This window comes from Alligator mississippiensis, chromosome 5, assembly GCF_030867095.1.
Source record: "Alligator mississippiensis isolate rAllMis1 chromosome 5, rAllMis1, whole genome shotgun sequence".
Taxonomy (NCBI): Eukaryota; Metazoa; Chordata; order Crocodylia; family Alligatoridae; genus Alligator; species Alligator mississippiensis.
In genome coordinates, this window is record NC_081828.1 from 158,382,185 (window position 1) to 158,397,375 (window position 15,191).

The window sequence follows — 15,191 nt, forward strand, 5'->3', positions numbered from 1 at the left end:
CCTCCCCTACACCCCACGTCACACTCCAGCTGTGGGTGTTGAGACAATGAAGTGATGTGAGGTTCTGACTTGATCTGGGTTTTGACCTGGAGGCAATACCAAAGGCACTTTCTAGCCTTGTCTGGATTGCACTCTTGCCTCCTTGCAGACAAAGGGTTAATCTTGGGATTAAGTCCTGACCATAGGACTCCACCAGTCCTAGGCAGCATTCCCTCAAAAAAAAAAAAAGAAGAAGAAACAAAGAGGAACCTAATTCCTTGGACAGTTCCCTCTATTTGGGCTGATGCCCTTCTTAGCCTTCTGGCAACACTCGCAGCTCCCTCAAGCTGCTAGATTTCTTTAGTAATTGAAGCTTCACTCCCTGGTCTCAGGAGCACTAAGTCTGTATTGTTCGGTATATATTGACCCTAGGGCTCTGACACCTCCTTGCCTCAGTGTCCCACGCCTGCCACTGCCTCTGCCATAACTGGCTCAGAGGCAGGCTCTCCTTCTCCCACAGTACTCGGGATGCCTTTTAAATCTCCCATGGCAGTGCCGGGAGCTGATGTTATTCTGATGACATTTAACGTAGGGAAGTGCAGGGTGCTCCACCTTGGGAGGAAGAACCAGCATCACACTTATAGGCTTGGCAGTGCTACACTCGCTAACACCTTAACAGAAAGAGACTTAAAGGTCTTGACTAACCACAAGATGAACATGAGCCACCAATGTGATGCCGTGGCTGGCAAAGCTAACTAAACTCTGGCATGCATCCATCGATGCATCTGTAGCAAAACCAGATGTCATCTTCCCTTTTTACTTGGCCTTGGTAAGGCCACAGCTGGAGTACCACATCTAGTTTTGGGCCCCTCAGTTCAGGAAGGATGTGAATGAGCTCAAGAAAGTCCAAAAGAGAGTCACCCGCATGATCAAAGGCCAAGAGAGCAAACCTTACAAGGAGATGCTAAGAGACATGGGACTCTTCAGTCTAGAGAAGAGAAGACTCAGAGGGGACTGGATGGCAGCCTATAAGTACACAAGGGGAGTGTGTCAGGATCTGGGAAAACAGTTGTTCACCAGAACTCCCCAAGGGATAACAAGGTCCAATGGCCACAAACTCCTAGAAGGCCAATTTACACTGAACATAAGGAAAAGCTTCTTCACAGTCTGAATGCCCAGGGTCTGGAACAGACCCCCCCCACCCCCCGAGGTGGTGCAAGCACCTACTCTGGACTCATTCAAAAGGTGTTTGGATGCTTATTTTGCTGGGATCATTTGATCCCCGCAGACTTCCTGCCTATGGCAGGGGGGCTGGACTTGATCTCACAAGGTCCCTTCCAGCCCCTAATGTCTATGAAATCTATGAAATTATTCTATGCTCTAATAATGCCCCTGTCCCATGATTCATCACAGATTCTTAATTCAATCACATAACTTTTTACACCATCCTAAACAGTTCCTCTTCTTTCTTAGCATTTCCAAAAGTCAAGTACTTTTGATGTTTAAATCACAAATGTTTTTTTCTCTGAAAGATGTGTTGGGCTCAATGTAGGAGAAACTGAATCAAATTCTGTGGTCTGTCAGTTTAAAAGATCTTACCAGTCCCCTTCTGACCTTAAAACTTACAAAACCTATCAGCACCTTATCCACACATTCACATTGTTAGTAGTTGTTTGTTTTATGATTTTAAGGAACTAAATACAGGCTAATCCATTTGCCAGGTGAAACAAAAAACATACACAGACTAAAGGCTTTATCCTCAGTAAAACATTTCTGAACATGTCTCCTAACCAAAGTTTGTTTTTTTTAAATGTATACATTTTTTGAAAATGTTACTAATATGTAGTTCATTTCTCTATTCCATCTTTCATAGCTATAAAACATACTAGACATGATACTAAATCCCCATTCATAACTTCAGTATAGTGACATAGTATCTTGAGTACCCATTGCTAAGTATAGAAGTGCCCTATTATATCATAACCACAAAAGGACTCCTAAATTGTGTCCCATACAACAGCTGTTGATGTTCCATAGATACCTGACTGGTCAGCTGGCACTGCCTCTTTACTTTATATCCAGTTGCTAGGTTGCATTGAAACCAGTACAAATGCATTACATTCTTTCCTTGTATCAGCTTCACATAAAATGTTTGCAAACGTGTCACAGGAAAATTGTAAGAAACTAGAACAATACAAAATTAATGTCATGTATAGAAACAATCAAACCCTGGTACCTGATCAGTCTCAGAATGTCCTGAAGCACAAAGCATCATTGAACAGATGCTTGCAATGGATTCCTGTAGTAATTAGTTCTCAGACCCAATTAACATTTTTATCAATGACACGACAGGAAATATAAAGCTATTGCTGACAATTTTGCAGATGACACAAAGATTAGGGAACTGACAAAGGATGTCACTGATACCGCACAATCCAGATTATTCTAAACACAAGCAAATACCATGTATATAAACCAGTTTCAAAATGGCTGAAACTGGTTTAAGAGAAACCTGGTTGAATGTAGTATCATACTTAACTGATCTGAGTCAAACCAGCTTATGAAACTTCTGTCCCAAACGCCTTCCTGGTTCAAGTTAAATCACAGTCCCACAGCATTCCAGTATACCTTCCAGCCCTGGGCTGAGCTGTGCTATCTCCTCCAGCAGAAAAGGGTTGGGGGGCAGGGACTGCCCCCCTCCCCCGGCAGGCCCCGCCTGGGGACTGGGGCCAGGGAGTGAGGGTTAAACAGAGGAAGCGAACACACAACTTGTGCTAGCTATATGCCATAGAGTCATGCTCTAGCACCCTCTGCTTCTGGCCTGAGCCACTGCAGGCACGTGGCTGCATTTCCTGAATCAAAAGCAAATGCGTGTCCAGTTGTTTCTCAGTGTAGCAGGCTCACCTTTCAGAGCTTGGGTTGAGTCCCAGGCTTGAAATCCTGCTATTTTCATTGGTGGAGCACATCCACCAATCAGGAGGCACCAAGAGAAATAACATCATGCCCCTTTCCTGTGGGGAGAAGAGCCCCCCCAGACCTGATTGAAGACTGCAAACTGTCAAGTCTGGAAGACTTCAGGGGCGGAGCCCTGGAGTGTATAAAAGGAGCTGTGTGCCCAGCACGAGGGGCAGATGCATCAGGGACAGAGAAGAGAAAAGAGCAGGGCTTAGAAAAACTGAGGAGAGCTACTTAGCAGGGCGAAGCAGTAGCCCAGGAAGAGCCCCTGAAGACTTCTATCAGCGGGGAGCTGCAGACGGCTCCAGCGGTTAGGCTCTCAGTGTGCAGCACGGCACATGGTATCCAGACCCTGGGAGCTGCATAAGGCAGCTTGGGTCTGCAACTTCTGGCATGCAGCCAGAGACACAGTGCACAGGCCAGTGTGCAGAGCAAGATGTTTGGAGCCCCTGGGGTGGCTCAGGTCCTCAACCCCCAAAACAGGCTGAGCTCTGTGCAGGAGGCGCTGTATGGAGGGTGAGACACCCTGCGAGCCACTTGAGGTGGCTTGGGTCTATAGCTGCTGACACGGGGCAGCAGCTCAGTGCTGGCGACGCTGGCCAGAGGGTCTGGGAACAGACTGAGCCCCCATGCTGCAGAAGGCTGTCCAGGTCTCCAAGGCGAAGTGCCCACTACACACTGCGGTGCATGTGGCCCTAAGCCAGGATGGCGGCAGCAGTCAGGTGAAAGGAAAGCCCGGAGGGGAACAGAGCTTGACCTGGAGAACAAGAGACAACCCTCCGGGACTGTGGAGTAGTAAGTTACCCTGGAGAGAAGATCCCCACAGGGGAGGGCCCCCCCAAGGGTTGTGAAGGGGCACCACATGGGCCGCTCCTGGGTGATAGCGGGGGAGCTTAGGAGACTTTGGGGTCTTCCCCTTCTTTTTCTTTCCCCCCCCCACCCTTCTTTCCTGTAGTGGTACCTTGGGAGTGGGGCCCCTGCTCTGGAGGGCACCCAGGTAGTCTAAGGACTGCTGAGTATATTTGTGGACGGTGCCTTATAGTTTACATGAATAATTTGAAGTAATAGTCTGTATATGAATAGAGTTATAAGATTGCCCAATCAATATCCTTTGGTCTGGTTTGTTCTATTCTTCATCTGTATTTTAAATAACTGGGTGTGCGTGTGCACGTGCATATATATCATATAATCATATATCATATATAAGTTATAGGGTTTATTGTTCTGTAAATTTGTACACACAGATGCACGAACATAGATAGATTTTTTATATATGTCCTTACCCTTTAATGGTTTTGTTTTAATAATAAATCTGTATATAGTTAAGTAATTGATTGACTGGACCTGACTCTATAGGGGACAGAGGCGATCATTGGACTGTTGTGTCCCTCCACAGCACACTGCTCTGCCAATAATTCCCTCAATTGGAGAGGGAAGTACAAATCCCTTACACCCAGGCTACATCAGTTTAATCTCTCCACCTTAAACTAACCTGCAAAGACTGAATTGATTCAGCCTCAGGCTTTTTGGCTGTCTGTACTTAGCTCAACTGAACAATATAGCACTAGGCTCTTATATTGGTAAAGCTGCTAGTTTATCTTTAACTGAAGAAAAATAAGCCTTATGTATAAGTGAAAATACACTTCACCATCTGCTCCCCCCTTTCAAATCCTAGATCCACCCATGTGGGCAGCAGAAGTTTGATTATAAAGAGCTCTTCAACATAAGATAAATGTATTTAAAAAATCAAATGGTTGGAAATTGAAGCTAAATAAATACAGACCAAAATACTGTATGCTTTTCCAAGTGAACACTGTTGACTGTTGGAACAACTCATCTAGTGATATAGTAAACACTCCCTCAAATGCGACTTTTTTCTAAAACATATACTTGAGCTCAAACAGGAATTAATTCAAGTAGGCTTGATAGTATGTATCATGTAGGATGGCAAATTAGAATAAGTGTAATGTCTCTACCTTTTTTTTTTATACTCTCTGTATTCACCAGTGGAATAAGCCTATGTACCTAGCTTTAGTTAGGAAAACTGGAACTAGATGTGCAAAATACAATTTTGCTAATATTTAAAAAAATCCAGATTAAGAGTGCTTTGCTCCAACAGTACATCATTTTACTGTGCTGGTAGGAATGGGCAGACCTGGCCTTCACATGGGCAACCTGTCTCTTCATGGACTCAGACACCTTTTAGATACAGACACTGCACACAGAAAAGGTGTGGTCTTTTGCCAGAAATGATAAGCATGCTCAGCTAGAAAATGGGAACCTTGTTTTTATGAATTAAGACTTCAGAAACAAACACAGGTCTGGGCAATTATCTTCAAACAAAGTTGCAACAGCAAGGCTGGAATGCATTAACTGTAAATGACTCAATTAAGTATAACCTCTCCTATGTTAGCAGGTCAATAGTACAATCAGTATGCTAAGAGATATTTGGGTCCTGTAAGTGCCCTTTAAAGAGCCAATTAACTGAAAATATGCGACTTTCAGACTACAATAACACGCACTGAGGCACTTTTTTTTTTTAGGTCTTGAAATGGCTCATATCTACATACAGCTTTCCATTATCAGTTAAATTACTCTTACCATTCAGTATAAGGCAAGGATTTCTTTTAGCCTATTTTCTTGGATGCTATGTTGACATCTAAATATATTTTTTAAAACGTGAGATAAAAATGATCAAGGAAAAGAAACAAAGAACAAATAAGCCAAAAAGAAAAATTCAAAGAGATCACAGGGTCAGCAATACAAGTGTAACCCAGGCAGTACTCCAAGAGGTACCCCCTCTCCAAGAAGGGATCAAAGCAGGTGCACAAGTGCTGTGGGAGGTGTAGGGACTCTCCTCCCCCTATAGAGCACAGCCAGACCACCACTGGGGACTTAACCATATAACTTTTAATGAGGGAACAATACCGGGAACGTAACCAGTATAAACCAGGGGGAGTATAGGGGACACTACAATGCCCCGAAGGGGCAGGATTCAACAAAGGTTAGACACTTACAATCATAGACATCCAGCTGACAAAAGACAGGGTTAACCAAAATGTAAAACACAAACAGCAGAACAAACAATACTGGTTGGTATTACCGGAAATACAAAAGGCACAAAATACAAAATGTTAAATTACAAGGAATATAGGGCCTAGGTACCTGAGGGGGACAAAGGGGGAAAACACAATGGCCCCTTCCCAATGCAAGAGGAATTTCTCCTTGTTAACTCACTCACCCCAAGCCACCAAAGCTGGGACTTAAACTCAGATCTCCCACATGGTAGGCAGAAACTCTGCCACAGACACCAGTGCTAGTACTGCTCCAAGCTGCTAGGGGTCTTGACCTTCCTGGAGCCCCGGCCTCACGTCAAGCTGCCTGGCATCTGATTGGAGGAGCTGGAAGCAGAGCTGGGAACCTCTCAGGTCGCTGCTCAGATCTTGCTGGAGCTGGGGAGCCTCTCCTGCTGGCCACAGCCTCTCGTAGGGGATCCTGGAGCCCAGTGAGGAGTCTCTCCTGCCAGTCGCACGCCACACTGATGAGGACCCCAGTGCTGCCTGCAGGTCCCACTCGTTCAGGCTCTTCTGGGGCAACTGCTCCCGCCGCACTGGCTCAGCTCTTGGCAGCTCCTTGAAGCTCCTTCCTTGTGGTCCCTCGCTGGTCTCTTCCCCGAGTGGGCCACGCTGCCCCTTTTATCCCCCTCCAGGTGACCCACAGGGCCAATCAGGGGACATGGAGGGTGAGTCTTTGTGGCCTGATTGGTGAGGAAAAGGAATCCCAAGTCCTCCAATCATCTTTTGCCCTTTCAAAACCCCTGGGCAAAGTCACTACCAGCCAGCCCATCACACAAGTAAATGTTTTAATTCTCTCACCTTACAAAAAGAGCAACAGGATAAAGTAAAACAAAATTCATCTCACTGTAGTTATTAAAATATAGCAAACTTGTACATTCCAGAGGCAAGGGGGAGGAAAGAAGCAGAACTTCAAATCTCAAAAGTCACAAACAAGTCCCTGCTGATACAAAGTGAAGCTATGAAGTAAAACCTCATTATAGGGTGACCCATTCAAGGATAGATCAAGATTCCAGGAAGCCATGGGTACCCATCCGTTCTTTATGATTAGATTAGATTAGATTGCAATACCTTTTTGTGAATGAAGACATAGCCTGGTGCCCAGGCTGGCAAGCACCTAGAGTTGCTCCTACAGAATGAATGACTATTCAAGAGTGAGCACCATGCAGTTCACATTGTGACTGAAGACAGATCATTATTTGTGCATATAATATATCCAAAAGCTGAACAATTTATAAACCTACTTTATCCCTGTAGCCAGATACAGACTCAGGAAAAATGGTGCTCTCGGCAAACTTGTACTTTGGTGCCTCCCGTGTTATAGAAATAAAACTGTAATCTCAAAAGGTTTGTTTTTTTAATGAGTTACTAAAAAAATACAAAAAAGAAATGACAAGGATTCAAATAAAATAAATTTAATTTTATTCAAATAATAAATGATGCTTCATAAAAATAACATTATAGCTGTGACAAATACACTAAACATTAAATTAAATACTAAACTAATAAACAACAATAAAAATAAACTTTGTTCACTAAGATTCCAAGACTCAGAAGACAACTCTGTGAGCCTTTCCTGCCACAAATTCTGATATTGCTTGTGACTGGTCTATATTTTGAGCCACTGCATTCTCAATACACAGGAAGGCCAGCAAAGATAACCTATCTTCTCCCACATATCTCAGAGATAAATTTTTATGAGCTTCAACTTCAAGAAGCTCCATTAGCTACACGCCACCAATATGGGCATGGATAACAAGATCCTGAGTACTACCTGTGTGTTTGGGAAGTTGTCACAACATCCATTGTTGTAAATAAATTGTAGAAGTTCTTGAGGACCACTACAGTCTGTTGGAAATAGACTTTAGAGATAGCCAAGTTTGTCATAGAGATCAATGCCATTAATGTCAAAGCTCTCTCTATGTCAATGCACATTGAAGGTCCTTACACTGTTTCTTCAAAGTTTCTTCATCAGGGGGTCATGTCACATTACACAGAAAGCCTCAAAGGTTTGCATGATGATTCATTTGGTCATTGATTCCATGGACACATGCACTGTGTCTATAAACTGGTTGAAAAATTCAAGTTTAAACTTGACTTCTGCATTGTTAATCGTTTTATCTTCACATTCATAGCCAAACTGACATTTTTTATGATGAACACATTTAAAAACTAGATCAATATCAAGATTATGCAATTATCCCATTTTATCCTTTCCTTTGCTTCAACCCACATTCGGCTGGAATTGAAATGAATAGGTGACTTTTCATGATGCACAAGAATCTGTGATGTGCTTCCAGTCATCTTGCCTCTCAAGTGCTAGGGGTGATTTTCAATTCAACTTGAAGAACTTGCAGCAGAAACAGAAAACCTTGTCAGGGGACTGTGAGTAAAGCAGCTAGGGTCGCTTCATAACTGTGCCATTTTCAGGATTTCTATATGAAAATGTCATGGAAAAATGACGATTTCTCTCATCCACAGCAAAATCCATGTCCTTTACTTTTGATGGGCCATTGGTCACTAGCAAATCTTTAATTTGGGGGTGTTATATTGGACCAAAAAGCAGGATCAGAAATGGCATCACCAACACCTATGATGGGAATTGTTTCATCTCTATTACCAGTGGCATCACCATTATTCTGGTCTGGATGAAGAATTTCTGTTTTGTTTTAGTCTCTCTGTTTCTCTTGGAAGCTGAATTGTAGATCTACACATTTTTCATCTGATGTCTCCACTGTGACCGTTTTGCTACTACCACATGGGCTGTCGTTAAGAGATTTCAAGTATTTTTTCATTAGATCTGCATTCTTTTTCATTGCAGTCATTAATTGTGATTTGTATTTACTGTTCTGTGCCCTGACATCTCCTTCTTAGGTACTTGCAACTTTTTGTTTCCTTCCAAGTTGCACCACAGCTGATGAAATTTAAAACAAGTGTCCAGCACACCCTTGCACAGCTCACGGCCAGTGAAAATTAAAACAAGTGTCCCAGTTCTGGCTCCACTCCTGCTGCTGAGCAGCTGCCCCCCTTATACTAGAGCTTCATCACCAGGGGGTGTTACTATTCAGGCAGCTAAGGGAGCTAATGACCCATTAATGATCCATTATTCTTTACTTCACAGATATTAACAATCATCTCCCTAAGCAGCATCACACTACCCCACTCCCTCCTGCAGACCTGCACCACACTGCTGGTGCCCCCCTGACCAGCGTGCCCTGGGCAATCACCCACACTGACCACCCAAAAAATGGCTCTGCCTGTAGTTCTAAGTACTTTGGAGTAATACATGAAATGCACATCATTTTGGACCAGTGCTGTAGAATACTGTTGTACTTTGGGACAAGAGACGTACTAACCATTTGCTCTCTACATCAGGGGCTCGCAACCATGGATAGATCTAGGATTTTGAAAAGGGGGCTGAAGAGAGTGTTGTGCATCATCATTTATAGCACAACACATGCTTTTCTCCCATTAAAAAGAAACAAGAAGCTTCACTACTAAGCTAGAGGCCTAGAACTATAATAGTCAATTTAAGACTCAAGTTAAAAAAAAAAAAGAAAAATCCCTTATTGAGAAGTTAATTAATTTACTATATCATGTATTATATATAAAAACATGACAAACTAGGCAAAATAATCAAAATGTTGTTTTATTAGTCCTGTAGTCATTATAGCTAAATGTACATCTCTTTTTCAGATTTGTAAATAAAACCTAGCCTTTTTGAGCATCCCAACAGTGCATTCACTGCTTCATTGAAAGTTATTTCCACACCTGAGTTGATGTTCACCTGAGTTAATACTTCCACACCAGAGTTAATGTTTCTAGCTGCAATCAAAAAACAGTCTGCAGGGCTGTGAAATGGGAGCTACGTTATTAGGGGCAGCTAAGACAGCAAAATTACAGAAATAAGGATAACTTAAGTAGTGGAACCATTAAAGAACCTTAATAAAGAAGCTTAACACCTTGGATTGAAGAGTTGAGATGGCATCAAGTCGATTATAAAAAGCCATGAAAAAAAAAAATCAATGGTCTTCCTCACTGGTGCCTGAATAGAAATACTGGTGTCACTGCTGGCAGTTGGTTTTAAACTTTGCATACAGTAGGAATCAGGGGCAGGGGGAGGGGCACGGAGAAAGGAACTGTACCACTGCACCCCACCGGGATCTGCCCCTGTTGGCAACCTATATCCTATGGGCCAGATCTGGTCTGTGGACTCACAGCTTTGGTAGCATCCAATAGTGGGGGGCTTGCCCATGCAGCACAGTAGACAGGCAGCAGGGGCTTCAGTTGAGGGGGAGTTTTGCCCGCACTGCAGCAGTCAGGCAGCAGCCAGTCCTAGTGCTAGGCCACCTCAGACATGAGCTATGAGAAAAGTTTGCCAACCCCTGCTTCACATCACTCTTTTTAGTGCTCCATTACAAGAATATTTTACTACTACTGCTCATCAAGGAGATGGGTTTGTCCATGCCTGGCTCCGCAGTTCTAAGAGTACACGAATGAAAGCACCAGGCAGGCAAGGATGGAAAATGAAAATGAGGTGGCTTAGAGTCTGACAACTACATACAAAAATTTCCTTATTAAATAACAGTCCTGTTGTTGTGTTTGTTGCTCTTGATTGACCAACGAGAGAGAGAGAGAGAATAGGAAGCAATAAACAGATGCTGAAAACATGGACTACTTGGAAGTGACGAGAGTCTAAATACACCAAACACTTGGTAAAAAGCGTGTACCTAACCTTGCAAATATGTAGACTGAATTCTATCAGCAATCCTAAATGTATTCAATAATTGTAGAAATAGCTACCCAAATCCTTTAAAACAATTAAGTATTGGGCCACATTTGCTTCTATCTAAGTCCAAAAACATTATAGTGTATCAGCGTGCCCTAGAACACCTTAAGGAATACAATTTTTTAATCAGTCTCAAGATTCTGATCACTCATACATGGCTAATTGTGTTCCATCATGTCAGTTGCATTGTACATTGGCCTATTTATATAGTGGTACACTGTACAAAAATCTCTTTCAACATGCCAAACGTACTTAATGTGTTAAGGCTTCCTAACAGAAATAAATTTTCTAATTTGTATATTTGTTACAGCACTGAATATATAAAAAAAAATGTAAGGCAGAGGCCATTACTTAAGCTGCAAGCAAACTGAAGTTGCTCTTTTGGTTGATTACTCTTATGTTACCTCTAATGAGCAAGAGCCTCATAATGGTTATCTGCCATGCATTACCCTATATTTAATGGCTCTAACTATTGCTATATCTGATTTGACATAATCATAAAGCCTTTTAGCATTACAATTTTCTTCCCAAGAAAAACATCTCCCCCAAATGACCCTTGGTTCCTTTCACAAATCCTAACACAAAGAACATGTTCGGTTCTTCTCAATAACGTTAAACTCCTCTGTTATTAACTTCCCACTCAGTCACTTAATGTGCGCCCCACTGACACTGTACCTGGCAGCTTGTTTCTTACACATGCTTAAACAGAGTCCAGCTAATCCATTTTTCCCCACTGCTATTTTTTTCCCCATTTCATTTACTGCTTACATCTTTTCCATTTGTTTTTCCAATATACCTTATCCCCATCTGGTCCTGGTACTTTTCATACATCTCAAGCTGCTTTCTGGTCCATAATTACTAATGCCCCAAATCGGCAACTGGCTATAGGTAGGTTCAGCCCTACTGAGTTTGTTTCAGGATGGAGGTCTGTGGATCTGCTTGTGCTAATGTCAATAAATGTTTTGCCACCGATTTAAAATGGCAGCAAGATTGACACATGAAGGGTCAAAACCTCTACTTAGTCATTTGGAAGGCAATGAAGCTTTTCTCTTTAGGACTTGGCCTTTAATTAATACACATGAAATTAAAAAGGATGTTAAAATTGCTTACACATAGCCGTGGCAAATCTCAAAAGGCTAAGAAGTTTGGTATGGATTGCAAAACCATGGGTTGCAGAACTTTAACTGAACTGGTAGAACTCCTACAATATTGAACTACGAATCTTGGCACCATAAGCTTCCGATACTATTCTGGCCACAAATAACACCAAAAAGTCATAGGCCAATTCATTTCCATCATGGGCTAAGAGAAGCAGGGTGAAGGGGAAATGGTCACAGTGTCTGCCTAGAATGAAAATTAAGTTTGATTCTTGTTTAATTCTAAATAGGTCACCCATCTCTACTTGCAACATTTGAAGCATATGCAGGAGACATCTTAGCACCAAGTGAAGTCAACAGCGCAGAGGTGTAACAGGAGACCTGATCACCCTGGCTAGCAGTGGCACATGGGGCTGCATCGCCAAGTCTGTAACAGCTACTGCAGTTTTTATGTCCTCCCTTGTTACACTACTGCAATAGTGAGACTTGTATTGATTTGTGCAAGGCCAGGATTCCACCCACAAAGCTTTCTTCACTCCCTCCTTCTCTATATTCTTCATTCCATACCACTCCAGCTAGTATACCTCGCAATTTATGATCCTTGCCTATTCCAAAAAACTAGTAAGCTTTTCATTCTCTCTCCTTTTTTATTATTAAGCCACTGATCACTGCTTCCTGAAACACTCCTGCCTACAGCACATCCTTCAGTCATATCTTTTACATTATTAATTATATTGGTCTAGTCTTTTCTCCTTACGTGACATATTGGCTTTAAAAAGTTTCATTTCTGCTTCATCTATGTGTAACCCTGGGCACAACACTACCCACGCCTTCACCTGAATAGCAGGATCCTGGGGTACCTGGTAGTCAGTGGCCCCACCCAGCTCCCTGGGTAGCTGCTACAGGGTCCCCAAGTAGAGAGCCTCCCCTTACAATCAAACAACTTTGCAGCCCGTTACAAAATTATTTACAGGATTTAGTTATTTACAAGGTAACATATAACCAATGCAATAGAACAAATGTTACACCACATGACCTGGTGATAATGGCTTAAGGATTAATGCTTCTTGGATACACATTACATTAGGGGAAGGTATACAAATTACCCACCACAAATAAGGAACCAATAAATAAATAAATAAATACATTGATACTCCAACTAATAAACCATCAAGAACTTATTTACGCTATAGCTTGTACACGGTGTACTGAGGACCCTGTGTGCACTGCCCCTGGCTGACTGTCTCAGGGAACAGGACTGCGTCTGTGTCCCTGGCACAAGATCTGTGGGTGGTCCCTGGTGCTGGCATCCCTCCCACAAGCTCCAGAAGTCTCAGGCAGTGGCTCCTTCCCTACAGTCCCTGCAAAAGAGCTGATTCCTGCCCAGACCCCTTCCCCAGCTCAGCAGGGAACAGTGTCTGTGTTGTAGGTTGTAAGTTTCCCCTGCCCAGCACAGCCTCACAGCACCCAGCAAATACAGCCCCTCCCTGGGCCCTGCCTGGGCTGGGGCTTCTGGTGGCTGGAGCAGTCCCTGCCCTTCTAGCCCAGGGCTCCCTCCAGCACCTGAGCCTGCCCCTCCCCAGTGGCTCCTCACTCACAGGGGAAAAACCAGGGCAGTCTCCTCCTGGCCCTGTGTCCTCCTCCCCTGCTGTGCTCACCCAGCCACACAGGGTCTTGCAGGAGGCTCTTCCCAGGCTCGGAGCCTCCTCACAGGCAGCTCCTCTCTCATGCCTGCCTGGCAGGGCTCCGAGGGGAAAGGAGGAAGAACAGGACATAGTGCAGCACTCTCTGCACAGCTTTGGTTGCTACTTCTGCCAGGGGCTCTTGGAAGGGCAGCTGTGGGGAGATCCTTTTCCTGGTCTCCAGCTTGTCTCTCACCCCCTCCCCCCTCCCCTTTGTTCTTCTCCCTGGGAAAACTGCTCCCCTCTTTTAACCAATCCTCTCAGCCAATCCCAGGCCAGGGCTCTTCCTGGGTTTTTGCTAACGTCCCTCATTCAAACCCTGCTGCGGTTACATCACCCCTCCCACTTCCAAGAGGGCTACCTCCAAAACAGCTTCACTCACCCTCAGGGCATAAGGTACCCCTACTGGGACAAACTCTGTTTCTCCGCACTCTGTCCCTCTGCAGGTCAGCCCCTCCTATCCCTTCAGGTGGGTCCATTTTTAATACTGCTACATACATAAATTTAGTTTTGCCATTTTACATACTTAGGTGTCCCAGTCTGTTTCTAACTAAAATATTTCTTTAGGTCTACTCTGGCCACTTTTAGATACCAGTTTTAGAAATTTAAAATTAAAGTGTTCCATTACTCTCTTGATTAGCTAACCCTTTCAGGTAAGCTTTTATTCCTAGCTGTACAGAGATGGCAACTGAAAAATACGGTGCCTTCTGCCAAGATCTGCAGATCTCTCACCACAGAGCACAATCTCATCAAGCAGATATCCCCAGACCCTATCGCTGCCAGCTGGACTGCCACAGGTGCTGGAAGGAACTGTATTTGTCTGCTGCCTCTGAAACATTTCTACCTGGAGTATATATTGGCTCCTTTAATCCCATTTTTCTGAGATTCTCTGCTCTTAAAGCTACTGGTAAATCATGCTTTTCTCAGATATTATTGTCTCCTCAACATGCAATCCCATCTTTTCTAAATAACTGACATCCCTTCACATTAATCCCCAATTATTTACACAGAGGCTGTCTATAAATGTTATGTTGTTCTAGGTTTAATCCAGACTACAGCCATCACCATATATACATAGGCATCTGTAGTCCAAATTAAAATTGGCTCCAGTTAGAATTAACCAATCATCATTGAATGGGTATTAAAGTTAATGCAAACTAGGTCAGTCCGGATTAGGCAATTTAATCTCTATTAACCTGTATATATGGCTGTTGGTTATAGCTATGTTGGTCCAAGGACAAAGGCAGACAAGGCTCTTTGGGTAGATGTGAGATCTTTTATTAGACCAACTAAATAGTTGGAAAAATTGTTCTTTGTAAGCTTTCGGGCACAAATACTGTTCTTCATACATATGAGCAGACTCTTTATATGTCAAGCATATATACTATAGCTTTATATTCAGGTACATGGTACTTGAAACCACTTTCGCTTCTCGTCAGCAAAGCAGGCCAAATCAGTGCCCTCTGATGTCAAGAACAAGAACTCTTATGGACTTAAATGGAAACAGGATCAAAGCCAAAGTCTGCCTATAAGAGTAGCATGTTTGCAAGTAACAAGGGAAGAATATTCCACCAACAAAATGAATGCCTATAAAGTGATTAATGCAGTGTCACAG